Genomic DNA, 15,983 nt, shown 5'->3' with positions numbered 1-15,983 from the left:
ATTCCTCCCTATGGATAAATAGTGGGGGAAAACCTGACTCAACATATAGGCTTTCTACTGGAGAAGTTCTATAGGCTCCCGTACAAATATGTAAAGCCAAATTATGGACAACATCTAAATTCTGCAGTGTTGTCTTGCATGCACAACCATAAACTTGACAACCATAGTTAATTTTGCTTAGGCATAACACCTGGTACATTCTCAAAAGGGTAATTCGATCTGCCCCCCAATTAAAATTAAATACAACTTTAAGAATATTAAGACGAAGCTTCACGTTATATACAACTTCATTAACATGTTGAGTAAAAGTTAATTTCTTATAAAATGTAACACCTAGATACTTAATGCTATCTTCATAAGGTAAAATCGAATCATTTAAAAACAGCGTAGGGATCTCTTCCACTCTTCTTAAACGGTAAAATCGTATAGCTTTGGTTTTTTCTGGTGAAAATTTGAACCCTTTAGCACTGGCCCATAATGTTGAAGCATTTATAGCAGTCTGGATCTTTTGACAAGCTTCGACAGCTGTAGACTTGCTACAGATTATTGCATATTCATCAGCAAAGGCCAGACCATGCACCCGACAGGAACTTGTTCTAGTAGGCCGTTGACAGCTACATTAAAGAGTGTTGGATTAAGGACGCTTCCCTGAGGTAACCCTTCTTCTTGAGGGTAAGGAGAAGAAATGTAAGAGCCCACTCTTACTTTTAGGTAACGTTCTGACAAAAAATCTTTAAGACAATAGAACAAATTACCCACAATACCCCACTCAACAAGTTGCAAAAGGATACCCCTCGCCAGGTAGTGTCGTAGCTTTTTCTAGTCAAAGAACACTGCAACAGTCTGGTTTTGCCACAGCGAAAAAGCATTCTGTATTTCCCAAGTAAGGAACATCAAAGGGTCAGAAGTACTTCTATTTTTCCTAAAGCCAAACTGCCGATTAGATAAAAGATTCTTTGAATCCAAATACCACACAAGTCGAGCATTGACCATCCTCTCATAAATCTTGCTAACACAACTAGTTAGAGCAATTGGCCTATAGTTCTTAGGAAGGAAGGAATCTTTAAAAGGTTTTAAAACAGGTACAATAATCGATATCTTCCAAGACTCTGGTGAAGTTCCTGAAAGCCAAAAACTGTTTAAAATGTCTAAAAGAAATTGTTTTGTACTTCTAGGCAAATTAAAAAATCATTGAGTACAGTATATCATCTTCCCCAGGAGATGTTGGGGAAGATAACGAGATTGCATGATCTAATTCTTTCATGGTGAAAGGAAGATTATACGACTCTGAATTTAAACTAACAGCAGGAACATCCGTGGTACCGTCCCTAATATTCCTGAATGCAGGAAAGTAATGCAGGGCACTAGATATATTAGAGAAATGCCTACCAAAGGTTTCTGCAACTTCTCCAGAATCAGATATGAGGAAGCCATCAATTTTCAATATAGGCAAGGGAGGTGGAGAAAATTTCCCTTGCAGCTTTCGGATTCTGTTCTAGACAAACGACATAGGGGAATCATATTTTAATTCACTTATATATCTGATAAATGATTCCCTCTTTGCCTGCTTAAATGTTTTCTTTTGCTTAGCAAGAGCTCTTTTATAGATAATTTTATTTACCAAGCAAGGATATCTACGATATCTCTTGTAGCAAGTTCTTGTTATCTTTCGGCTCAAGGTGCATACATCACTCAACCAAGGTACTAGAGGACGACGAGGTTTACCAGAAGTTCGAGGAATAGACAGCATGGCACCACACAACAATATACTGATTAAATACTCATAAGCGGATGTTGGGCTCTGAAAATCTTTTACATCTTGATTAACTTCAGTAGATTTTTTTAATAATCCCCAGTCAGCCTCCCCTACATTCCATTTTGGTAAACATGGAGATGGAATATTTTTCATAAACTTTAAGTGAATGGGCCAATGATCACTGCCATGATCATTCTGGTCTACTACCCACTGGTAATCTAACCTCAAAGACGAAGAGCAGATAGTGAGGTCAATGGCAGAGTCAGTATTATGAAAAACATCATGTCTTGTAGGGGAACCATCATTCATTAAAGTGATGTCATTTAAGTCAAGCAGCTGTTCTATTATTAAACCCCACCGGTCGCAGTTTGGCTCTCCCCAGAGGGTGTGCTTGGCATTAAAATCCCCCATCAAAATGAAGGGTTTAGGAAGCTGGTCTATCAATGTCTGTAGATCGTTTAATTCTAGCTGACGAGGATTACCCTGCGCATCCTGCAATCTACTTTCTAATGATGGATCCAGGTATAAAGAACAAATAGTGATCCATTTATAATTGAAAAATTGAACTGCACAAGCCTGCAATACAGTGTTCAATTGAACAACCCTATGATTAACAGACTTGCGGACTATGATGCCTGTGCCTCCCTGAGCACGTACACCTATCAGGGGTGGAGACCTATGGAATGAATAATTAAAACCCAAGTTGGGAGTGTGCTCTCCCAACTTTGTCTCCTGAAGACACATTGCAGATAGATCATGATCCCTAAACAGAACCCGAACTTGCTCTCTATTTGGTATAAAGCCACGGATGTTCCACTGCATGAGAGCCATTATTTAGAGGAAGGAATCTTAAAATTCCCTACTAATTTAGGAATCTGTGTCCTGGTGAGAGAGATCTTATCAGTTTTACCAGTACTATTTGACCTAGATCTAGGTGTTACAGATCTTTCAGAAGATGGGCTTTCACTTGCCCTTTAAGTTTTACTTTTGTTTTTTCTATGATTGCTGAGTGACCGTGAATGAGGCGAAGAGGGAGAGAGGGCCCTCTTCTGACGAATAAAGAGGGCCTCCATCTCCTCACCGTCATCTCCACGGTGCACTGTAATGTCAAGATCAGGTGAGGGCTCAATGTCAGGCAATGTCCCTGACAGAGAGAAGTCGTCAACAAATTGAGACCTGGCTTGAACCCTTGAACCAACAGGGTCCCCTGGCTAGACCAGAGTCTCTGCAACATGGGAAACCCCAACAGGGGGGGCATGAGAAGCCCCACCATGGGCATGGAAGCCCCACCAGGGGGCATGGGAGGCCCCACCAGAAAAGGGGGCACGGGAGGCCCCACCAGGGGGGGCACGGGAGGCCCCACCAGGGGGGGCACGGGGTACCCCACTAGGGGGGGTGTAGAAAGCCCCACCAGCGGGGCACTGGGGAGCCCCACCAGAAGGGGCACCAGAAGAAGCAGTACTCAATTGTTGTGCCTTCAAGGCATTGGAATAAGTTTTCCTGCCCAACATCTTCTTGGCCTGTCCCACACTGATGTGTTCGTCAAGAGATTTTAGTAATGCATCTTGTTCTTTCTTGAATGCACTACATTTCTTATCACAGGCTCGATGTTCACCCTTACAGTTTACGCAAATTACTGGTCCAGAACATTCCTCGTGCTCAGGCTGGCCACACGATTCACATAGTTTATTTCTGGTGCAAATGTTAGAGGAGTGTCCAAAACCAAAATATTTAAAGCACTGGAGCACTCTCGGTCTATAAGACGAACTTTCATATTTCACTATCAAGAATAATTTCAGATAGCAGAGAAGAACTTTTAAATGTTAAAATAAGCATCGATGAGCGGGGCACTTTAAAAACCTTCCAAACCACATCCGGACACATTTCCAAAATTTCCTCCTCATCCATTTCATGTAGATCTTCATTAAATATAACACCATTCGCATAACTAAAATTATAGTGAGGTTTTACCTCTTTTATCATACCCTCAGGCTCAAGCTTCAAATTTAGGAGCATTATCGATTGAATATCTGTCTTGGTATGAACTAAAAAACTATTACGCCCAAAGTGAGTTAATTCAGGACTCCCAACATTGCCGATCTTCTGGCTTACCAACCTCTTCACTTTGAAGAGGTTGCCTCTCTCACCATGTGTTGTAATAATTAACCACTTAGCTGGGTCTGGTGATCTGGACTAGTATCTTTAGTTTCATTTGGTGGTCTATAAATCTCAAAATACCTAGGGACCTCTTTTGCCTCTACAAGTCCAACACTCAATGAATCTGATCTGAACTCTCTGTAAGCTCTGTGAGCTTCCGATTCGTTACTGAAAAATACCCAGAATTCAAAAAAACCATAATTTTTGCCAAGTCTATTCCTTACTTCTTTTACTTTACCAAATTTACAAAATTCATTAAATACTGTTTCATAATTCCAGTCTAAAGGGACTGGTTTCACATATAAAATGTTTGTAACAAGGAGGTCCTTTGAAAAAGGCTCCAAAGTCACAATGGAATAATTACCAGAATTTTCCTTGTCCTTATCCTTGCCTAAGTCATCAACAGAAGGTTTTAATGTCTCCATAAGACGTAGAATTGATGGTTCGTCTACGTAGCCCCCCACCCACCATGGAGCCACATTTAGAGGACAGTGTTATCCCATACAGGGATGCCCTAGGGGTACCACCCAGATATACACCCCACCCTCAGTGCTTAAGGCGTCATGATGTCCGTCGAGATCAGACCCAGCACTAAGAGCAGGGTTTGACATCTAAACTTTCCCCTCGCTCGACCACGTTAGGTACTCGAGTTCTACAGGTGAGGTGCCATGCCAACCATCCTCACCCTCCATCAAATCCAATGAACAAGTCCAAATCATGTCCAAAACCAATCCAAAAGTCATCAACATAAAATCCGTACCTTATAGGGGGAGGAAGCAGAAGGATGAAAAGTTTTAGTAAAAGGAAAAGGGCTGACTTATTTAGTTGGATCAACAGCTGGGCACCAAGGCCCAGCGAGAAAGTAGTTCCCACCAGGCATCAGGGCCCAGCTGCTGAACCCTAAGGCCCCCATCCTCGGCAAGGCTTCAGCATCTGGGGGGTCTCTTTTCGAAATGGATTTCACAATAGTGCATTGCTAAAAAAAGTAAAAATTAATCGCCTCAATAGATCGAATGATTCAATATCGTCAATAACAAAAACAAAAAGTAAAATTATTATATATTATATATATATATATATATATATATATATATATATATATATATATATATATATATATATATATATATATATATAAAGGAGGAATGTACAGACTTATCATTTTTAACTTCCCTGGAGACTGAGAGTTCGGTGACAACCTAAGAATGCCTGATGACTCTTTTTTGGGGGGTATGATGTTAAAGTTCTTTACCTAAGCGTATCAGTGCCATGAGGGCTTGTTCAAAGTGCCTTTGAAAACTGGCTGCAATCATTACCGAAGGGTGTGAATTCATGTGTAGGTGTGCGCCTCTTTGCCGTTTCATAATGGAAAAAAAACATCTTTAGCCAAAACTATAGGGAGACTTACGGAGAGGTCTGTGTGAGAAAGGCAGAACCACGATGGCGTATGCCGAGGAGTTTCCTTTTGAAAGTGTGTGATATTCCAAGCTGTAATGGGTAAGAGTCAATATGCTTTAGCCAAAGTTGTGGCATAGTTGTCTGTTTTGATATTTTGTAAAGATGTTCTATTTCATTTAATCTTTTGACTTTGTCTTTACAATTGTGTGTGCTCACTAGTGTGTTCTCCTGTCTTTTAAACAGGCGGATCTAATGGAGGGGACTAAGTGTCCTAGTGGAGGGAACTATAATATTTTGGAGAACAGATAATTCGTGTTTGACTATTACTGATTAAGACTATTATTTACCGGGGGTTATCTGAGTTAATTGAACATGAGTTATCATTCTATTAATTATCCTGTAAGAATCTGTATTATTCAATTAGTACTTTGCTTTGAATAAACGTATATTTTTGTAGCTCTGACACTAATTTGGTGACATTAGATAATGGAGTGGAGATTGAGAGAGAGAGAGAGAGAGAGAGAGAGAGAGAGAGAGAGAGAGAGAGAGAGATGTTACTAGTTCGCCTTCCGCTATGGCTAAACGCTTACCAAATATGAGAAATCACGGGGGCGATGCTCCCGTTGTTAATTTATATATATATATATATATATATATATATATATATATATATATATATATATATATATATATATATATATATATATAATATATATATATATATATATATAAGTCATATCACATTTCCGTGATTCATATACATATATCGAGCTACAATGTCCTTTAATATCTAATTCGCTCTACCTCGGAATTAATATATTTTCATATATGCTTAACCGAAGGGGAATTTTTTCTCGATAATAGATTTGCCTGGACCAGGGCGCGAACCTATGGATCCTTTCAAACCCAGGAACGTCAGTGAAGCTTTACCTACTACACCACCGCGAGAGGCGGTGTAGTAGGTAAAGCTTCACTGACGTTCCTGGGTTTGAAAGGATCCATAGGTTCGCGCCCTGGTCCAGGCAAATCTATTATCGAGAAAAAATTCCCCTTCGGTTAAGCATATATGAAAATATATTAATTCCGAGGTAGAGCGAATTAGATATTAAAGGACATTGTAGCTCGATATATATATATATATATATTATATATATATATTATATATTATATATATATATATTATATATAATATAATATATATATATATATATATATACCACCAAAGTGAAAATTAGTATGAATTCAAACCTTCTCTATAAAAGAATGTCTTATTATTAGGAATATAACAGAATGAGTATCAGTACTAGACTATTCTAATATAAAGAACATAAAAACAAAAAATTATTGTGTATACCACCAAAGTGAATATCAGTAATGAATTCAAATCCTTCGCAAAATATGTCTTATTATTAAGAATATAAAACAAAATATCCGTACTAGACTATTTTTTAAATATAAGATTCAATGGGCGGGAAAAGAAAAGATAATATATCAACAATGACTGAATGTATACCAGTAATCTTTATCATTTGCAAAACTATGTATCAGTATCATAATGGATATGGATATCATTGGATTAACAGTCAGGTTAAATACCGATCAGTAATAAATGAGGTTATACTGATTTATACTGAGCCACTCAGTTAAAGTATCATATTAAAGATTCTTTCAGAAATCAATCATATAATTTTTGTGTAACTTGAATCCTTGACGATGACCGACCGGATATATAGTTGTTTTTAGTTGAATAAGTGAGTATTTCATACATTATTATTATTATTATTATTATTATTATTATTATTATTATTATTATTATTATTATTATTATTATTATTATTATTGCTGGACTCTGGTATTTTTATAGTGTTAATAGGTACCGGAATTAAACTTGAAATCAGTAAAGAAAAAAAAAATTTTGTTTTAAATAATGCACCAAAACCGATAAAAGACTATTAGTTCTCAAATAGCATTGTTCAGAACTGCGTAAGGCCATATAGTCGCAAGCTATATTGCTATATGAACTGTATCCAATGCATAAATCTGAATATCATACCGTGGCAGTACCTTGCATTATGAGAGCCTAGCTATTCCTCTGCTCTTGGCAATACTAGACCTTGGAATAGGAGAGAGAGAGATTGAGAGAAAGAAAGTGCAACCAACGTCATGACTAAAATCTACAAAATAAAACTAATATTTTAGTTGAGGAATAAAAAAGTTGGCAGTTAAAAGTTGTGAAGGGGCCAAATAAACGGACAGATTGAGAGAGAGAGAGAGAGAGAGATTTTTTTGAGAGCAGATTTTTGAGAGAGATGAGAGAGAGAGAGAGAGAAAGCTGCCACCAAAGTTATGATACAATTCCAAGAGAAAGTTGAGAGGGGAATGAGTTCAGAGAGAGAGAGAGAGAGGAAGATTTGAGAGAGAGAGACGAGAGAGAGAGAGAGAGAGAGAGAGAGAGAGAGAGAGAGAGAGCACAAAGTTGCAAAGGCAAAGATCAGCAAAACCTTATTTTTTTTCTGTCGGTTTGGCCACGAAACTAAAACTATAACAACCCACAACTTTGCAAGAGATGTAACGCTATCAATTCGGTCAGGACGTAGGAGCACCAACTTTATTTCCTTTTGCATAGATTACAGAGGTTACAAGTTTATTCGTATAAATATATATTCTAGCCAGACGAAAAGTATTATATACAGATAGGATTTATAAGGAAAACTCTTGCTTTATTCTTGTAAAGGGACAAGACAATCATATATTATGGTACTTCGTGGAATAAACTGCCACCAGAAGTTGTAAACAGTAACAGTGTCGAAGAGTTTAAAAGAAATCTAGACAAAATCATTAGGAGGACACTGTGAATGCATAGTAAAACCTGCTCCTACTGATAAGTGAGCACACGATGTCTCCTCTTAGGATGGACTAACAAGTCTTTGAGACATCCTAATCCTTGTAACTCCCCAGAACTCACGACACGACAAAGAGCTATGTGCCCTGCAGCTGAGTCTAAAATCTCATCGGCAGCAACAATAACAGTTGTAATGAGAGTCATAACAGGATATTGGCGATCAAGTTGATATCAAGGGCTATAATCGATTCCAGAAGTGTTAAGGATATTTACTGAGAGGCAAAGGTGCCGTTCCATGGCTTAAGGGCATAAATGCAAAAAAGCATAGGTCTAGGTTCTGTCCATAATATTACTCCAGTTTTCAATAACGTTTCAAAGCAACATTACAGAGTATACAAAATACTGACACACACACACACACAGGCTAACTCTGACATCAAACTGTTTTGAACACTTGAAAACAATGAAGAGGTAAATCTCACTTAGAACTGCGCTTAAATGCGACTGACAGAGCACAACATCAGCTTTGAAATCAGAATTGGATTAATACCACTCGTTTGTCTTGGTTCAGATAAAGTCCTCTCCACTGCGAAGCGAAAAACAGTTCCTTGAAATACCGTTAGCAACCACCTACTCTCGCCGCCAAGCGTTCCTCTTGAGGGTCACTTACGTAAAAGCTAAATGTAAGCCTAAACTCAATACTGTGATTCACTGTCCTCCTTGTTTGCCACAGAGCTTGCATAGGCAGCCATAAATTACTATGAGATTATTATAGAATAATAATTAGTATTTGCCTTCTCTCATTCGCAATAAGTTCACTATAGGGTTTAGATTATAAGACGAATAATCAGGCAAAACCATTATCAAGAACAGAGCGTTCGTGAGAAATGGCTCGCCTGAATGCAAATTTTGTCTTCCATGCTGGACGTTCAACCATACGTATATTTCACAGCGGTTAAAATCATAGATATCATGTGTGTTATATGCTAGTACTAAACCACAGGCTAGTAAGTGAATCACCTACACTGTTTCGTCGTGTTTAGTACTAGCCCCTGGGGGGCCAAATGTATTTCGCCGTGTTTAGTACTAGCCCTTGAAGTTCAAATGTATCTCGCCGTGTTTAGTACTAGTATTAGGGCTGTTGCCTCGTATAATAAGGCGCTCTATGAGGTAATGTTAGACTTGCGATAATCTTACGCTAAGTCGGTTGGTATTGCACTTCCATATTCATTGGAGTGTTTTGGGGTTTGTAGATCACTTACGAAGTCGGTATTATCTTCTTTGGTAATGACGACGATGTGTTAACCTCATGATGATTCGGCAATGATGTGAGGTTCTAGTAAAAACCACAAAGTACAAAAAATACTTATATTCTCTGAGATTACATGATGAATATCAGACAAGGTGGTACAGGTCTGCCAATGACGATAGCTTGGTCGCTTCTGCCAATGATGATGGCTAATTCTATCCTGTCCTCACTACCATCTCGGTTACAAGTCATAAAGGAAGCAGACAGTAGCTCGAACATATGAACATACAATCAGATGACATAGTTACTAATCACGTAGGCCGCTTGAGCTATAGGTCACGGTGTTTGTCTCAAGCAGGGAGCTTGGACTAATGTTTCAAAACAAATGAATGAACACAGGTGACGGCACGTCATCTTAGTCTACATACTTTATCGTCTCTGGTCTGATCACATTCCTGCAAGCAATCTGGTTGACCTCTTTAGTTTTAGTCTTTTATATATATGGAATAACATTCCATATTTTTATTATGTAATCACTTACACTAGCCCCTGGGGGTTAAGATGTATTTTCCTTCCTTAGTACTAGTTCCTCGGGCGTCAAATGTATTCCTCCGTGTTTAGTACGACAACGGTAGCCCTGCCAAGCGGCCGCCATGTTAGAGGAAACCGAATTGCAGCCATTTCTTATAGAAAATAAAAAAATAGCAATTTCGAGTGGAATAAGAATAACGCAGCCAAGACACATGGGAAAGAAAAATGGCAGAACTCCACAAGACAGAGAATCTGGGTACGAACTTCAGGGATACATAAAGCTGCACTGGATTAAGAAAGGAAATGACGCTGAGATAGAAGATGAATAAGCGAATCAACTCTGGAATAGAAATATGCAACGCTGGAGAGAGATGCCTTACGTCCTTGTTCAATGGGAAAGTAGCCTATCTGCACTGACAAAGTATTCTGGTTGTCTACGCGTCACCTATTCTCCGATATACTACTAACACTTAGCACCGTTTGGTAATTGTCAAGTAGACGTCCGCACGGAGATATCGTTTATATTAATATAATTTATCGACAACGCAATTCAGAATTAGGTGTATATAATACTTAGATCATCGAGGGTTTAGTACCAAACAAGGCGTCCCAAGGAGCCTCCGCAATGAATAGTACTATCACCTCGGAGTAGGTGACGCGTTGTTAACAAACCAAAGTAGCATCGATCTTTCTTTTTGGGGAATATTTATCAACAAAAAAGCCCCTTACAGCCCATATTTAATGCAAACTTTCCATCTTCATGCGAATCCAGCCACGCCATGCTTACAAATTATGTCAATTTTTCTCGGTCTCATACTTTGGTAGCATCCAAATTACACAACGACTCTCTCTCTCAACCCAGACAGCAAAAGATTTGGGTCCACATTCCCCCCAAAAATAAGTAAAAAAACGTTACAAAACACACTAGAGGAAAACTAGGAACTCGAAACTACAGTGAAGTTCAGCTACGAGGGAATACATACACAAACAAAAACAGGAGGACGAGCAGTGGAAACAATGGAATACCGAAGAAGGAAACGAATCCTCTGAGGTGGATATCAAATGTCAGTTGCGTTCGTCTGCTGTTGGCAGTGATGATGATGATGATGACCTCTGAACAGTGACCTTTGACATCTATACCATTTATACTTCAGTCATTTTATATCTGCTGATTTCTGTGACGCAAAATGAACGATGAAGAGTTTTTATATATTACCTAGACATTTCAGTTAAAGAGAGAGATATAGCTGTATAGCAATTATTAAGTCTGAGTGATTCAGGAGGGAAGTATTATCAATATATCATAATTAGAGCTATATATAATTTACAAGCGAAAAAAAAGTTTCCGTGAATGAATCCTTTTCATCAAAGTAAGTCAAAGGTGGACTGTGAGAGACACTACTGACGAATTATTCAAGACTTTATAGCTTTAATAGATTCCCATCAACCGTGCATTTGACGTCTAGGCCAGTCTCTTACGACGTTCCTGATTGGCTGTTGATAAGCCAATCACAGGGCTGGAAAATCTCAGTCTTCCTCGAGAGTTCACATAGGTAGGATGTATGTTCTGCCTCTCCTGAGGGATACGTCTTTCAGTAGAGGTGGAACATACATTCTGCCTATGTGAACTCTAGAGAGAGACTGAGCGTCATAAGGGACTGGCCTAGACGTCAAATGTACGGTTGATGTGAGTCTACTATAGTTGACGTCCTTTGAAATATTTATAAAGCAGTGTTTCAAAAAATCTCTTCTCACAGGAAGTGAGAAGACAGAACAGAAATCATCTCATTCTTCACCCGCAAAAAAAAAAAGCAAAAAAAAAAAAAAAGAGGAAAGACTCTCCTAAGAAGTGAATAAAAGTGAATGACATCAACTCGAAACCTTCAAATGGAAATAAAATTGGAAAGGCTTTTTTTTTTTCTCTCTCTCCTTCCACTGTAACACATTCCGGCGCCGCCTTACTCAGGCCCTGATAATATGCTAATGTCTGCCACCAAAGGACGGGGCGTTGGGGGCTGAATGGAATAGGATGTTGGCTCCGGGAAAAGGACGTTCGATAGCCTCGAAATAGTCGAGATAAAGGACACCTGTTTTTTGCCGCTGGAATATAAGAACCATTGCAAAGTATAAACTTATGTAAGGATTAGTGATATAGCTCAGGTGTGTTCCATTTTTCTCATAACTGTCATTTGATAAAATAGTTATTATGTATCTTCGTATCTTTTTTTATTTACAACGATATCGTCCCATTTACAATGTATACGCTCTTTCGAAAGAGGAATTGACTTACTTTTCGGAATGAGACAGAAAAAATAAATTAAAAAAAAACTGAAAATAAAAACAAAACTGTCTCGTCATCTACCATCAAAGAGAACTCAGTCCACGACCATTAAGTAATGAAATTACAAAATGAGGTTGAACGTTGAAATAGGATCAAGTTGACTGATGTTCTCTTTAATCATCATTTCATCACATAATTATAAGGATTCATTAATAAAAAAAATTAACCATTTAAATCTGGCAATGTGGCAATTCCAACTTGTTTATGAAAAAAAGCTATAAACTGCGTAATCAAATATAAAATCCAATCGTCAATTTCCACAAGAGCCTTTTATGAACTGTTAATAACGCTGCCCCATTAACGAAAGCATTCAATAATCACAGGGATTAATTACGTAGCTAGTAATGAAGCAGGCACATTAATACAACTAACAATTTCAGATGGGCATTACGTAGTCATCTCCTGGGGAATTTAAACATGTATTGCAAATTCGCAAGGAAAATGTTTTAGGTTTTTGCTTGCTTCGGATAAATGGCGCTTGCGAATTATTTTGAAAGTAGTGCCTACTGGGATGAGAGTTGCCTGAGTGCTTTAGAGTTTGGTTGTTTATCAAAGACTGTCGAAATAAAAACCATAATTTTTTTTATAGAGTTTCTAGAAAACAAGCATATTTTTTTTATCAAGACTGTCGAGATAAAAAGCATGAGTTTTTTCAAGATTTTTGTTTTCTAGATGACAAGCATATTTTTTTCTATACTTGACTGCCGAGATAAAACCATAATTTTCCTAGAGTTTTTAGATAAAAATATTTATTTTTATACTTGACTGCCGAGATAAAGGCATAATCTTTGATAGAGTTTCTAGATGACAAGCATATTTTTTTCTATACTTGACTGCCGAGGTAAAACCATAATTTATTCTAGGGTTTTAGATAACAAAAATATTTTGTTTATACTTGACTGCCGAGATAAAGGCATAATTTTTCTAGAGTTTCTAGATAACAAGCATATTTTTCTATATTTCGTAACTAAAATAGTGAAGGAGTAATAATAAAACAAGGAACTCGTTGGAGTAAAAGGGGAGAGAGAACGAAAAGGGATAACATGAATTTTGGCAAATCGAGCTTTAGGCAAATAAAGAAAATTAGACTAAAGGAACAGACATGGAAGAAAAAGAAAGGATACAAGTGGGGAAAGAATCCAAGATAAAAAGACGCTAAAAGACACAAGAAAGAAAGAGAGAGAGAGAGAGAGAGAGAGAGAGAGAGAGATAGAGAGAGAGAGAGAGAATGATGGTAGATCTATCGGGGATTAAATGAACACTGTTGTACTGTGCTTGTTGATCAAAGCAAAAAAAAAAAACTCGTTACGATTGAAGGAAAAATAAACAACGCAGAATTAAAACGATTCACTTAGAGAGAGAGAGAGAGAGAGAGAGAGAGAGAGAGAGAGAGAGAGAGAGAGGAACTATAAAATAAGAGTACCTTCAAGAAAAGAATATCCTTATGTCTTTCACATGAAAATGACAGATCCTGTTAAGAGAGAGAGAGAGAGCGAGAGAGAGAGAAGAGAGAGAGAGAGAAAATTTGGTAGGAGATACTGATATAAATTCGGGGATAAATTAATAATTAAAAAATCCTAACTGAACATCACTCGTTTCCAATGAAATCCAATTGTTTCATTGCATTTCACTGGCAGCGATAAACTTCCCAACCATATCTTTGATGTGCAAATTACAGCAGTAATGTTCCCCACTGCTTCCAGCATAGAGACCGTAAACAATGAGGTTTATTTGCATATGGACTGTGAAAAAGTCCAATGCCTTGTAAAATAACTGAAAGGAATGGGATGATACCTTTGGGGGAAAGTGGCCAATATCCAGTGAGGACAGACGGCGATGATTTGAAAATCCGATAAGAGATTTGGGCCACAACAGAGGACACTTCACGAGGGGAAAAATGATCAAATCTAGGCCAAAGGACAAGCGCTGGGACAAATGAGGTCTTTCGGCGCTGAAGGGGTTATTCAGAGTTAAAAAAGTCCTGGATGTTTTAACAGGATAAAACATCGCAGTTGCACAGAATAATTGCAATTATTCTGAAGAATTGTCAATTGCCTATTTAACATTTGCGCTACAGATTGCTAATGTTAAATGCGTTTTACTTTTAGAAAAATATAATTCTCTCTCTCTCTCTCGCTTTCAATTTACTGCTTAATTTTTCTTAACGTTGCTATTACTCAGCCTCAGACCTGCAATCTCTCTTCATTAGTTTCTTTTACAGCACATTGATGGAGACGATAATACGGCATTATTTTCTTAATAGTCTTTATAAATAAGTGTAGTTTCTGAATGAGAGAAGAAAGGTCCTTGAAGTGCTGGAATGAAACGTCCGTGTCCGGAATGTGGAATGAGTGTAGAAAGTTCCAGATCTAGAATGTGGAATGGGTACTTATAACCTAGAATGCTTTTATAACCCACATTCACTTAATTTTTATGTTTGAATCCACTTACCTAAAAAATGACACTATCCAAAAGCACGGACGTTGAGACAAGATCTCACGCAATACAAAATTCACCAAAAATTCCTCCCATTCAGTCATTACCGGTAATGCTGACGCTAATCCACGTTTGGTCTTTTTTTTCCCCTTTTTTTCATATTTTCTAGGGTCACATAGAATACCATTAACCGTGACGCGCCCGGCTGAAAAAAGAAAAAAACTCAAGTCATTTTGATGTGTCATCCATATATATATAATTAATGCAGCTGTAAAAGTCTCGATACTAAATTGCATCTTATTATGCTCTAATCCTAAAGCAGAGTTTTATATCCAAGTGTTGAAACAGGTTCAATTCTAGTGCTTTTAAATGCTTGTGTGCGGGGGTGTACGTGTGTATGTATATATTTATGTATATATATATATATATATATATATATATATATATATATATATATAAATAATATATCTAATATATATATATGTATATATATATATATATATATAATAATATATATATATATATATATATATATATATATATATATATATATATATATATATATATATATATATATATATTATATATATGCACATATTATTTGTGTTTGTAGTCGTGTGTGTTATGCGAGTTTATCCTTCATCCTTCTTCTGTCTGACTGTGTCCTGTGAGCATGTTTGCTAATATTAGACAAAAAGTCAGTTTAATCTTAATTGACAAAATCTATATTCCACTACTAAAAATATTCCAATTTGTTGTGTGTATAATCTGAGCTATAAGCGTAAGGTATATTTTCTCTACAGAAGATGAATGACTGAAAATGAATAAGTAATGTGTAACAGCAAAAGAATAAATAATAAATAAAATAATATAATAATAATAATAATAATAATAATATAATAATAATAATAATAATAATAATAATAATAATAATAATAATAATAATAATAATAATGTTCAACGATTGGTCGAGCGATTATTCATAATCCTAGAGACAAAACTCAAATCCATTTATAAAACTTATCAGCTATAAATGATCAAAACCCTTAAAAAAAAAAAAAAAAAAAAAAAAACAGAAAAAAAAAAAAACTTCTAGTACGTAACCATCGCTCACTCGACGCTGAACCATCATTCCCCTCATAATGACGTCATTAACCTATTTCAATGTCGCGCTGAATGCTCTCTATTATAATAAGTACGGCACTAACAGTGGAGTCACCCTTTATCTGAAACGATACTGTAATAATGTCCGGGGGTTCGAATATATCACCGT

The sequence above is a fragment of the Macrobrachium nipponense genome, chromosome 38 (genome assembly GCF_015104395.2).
Source record: "Macrobrachium nipponense isolate FS-2020 chromosome 38, ASM1510439v2, whole genome shotgun sequence".
In the NCBI taxonomy this organism is placed as follows: Eukaryota; Metazoa; Arthropoda; class Malacostraca; order Decapoda; family Palaemonidae; genus Macrobrachium; species Macrobrachium nipponense.
This window is presented reverse-complemented; position numbering follows the sequence as displayed.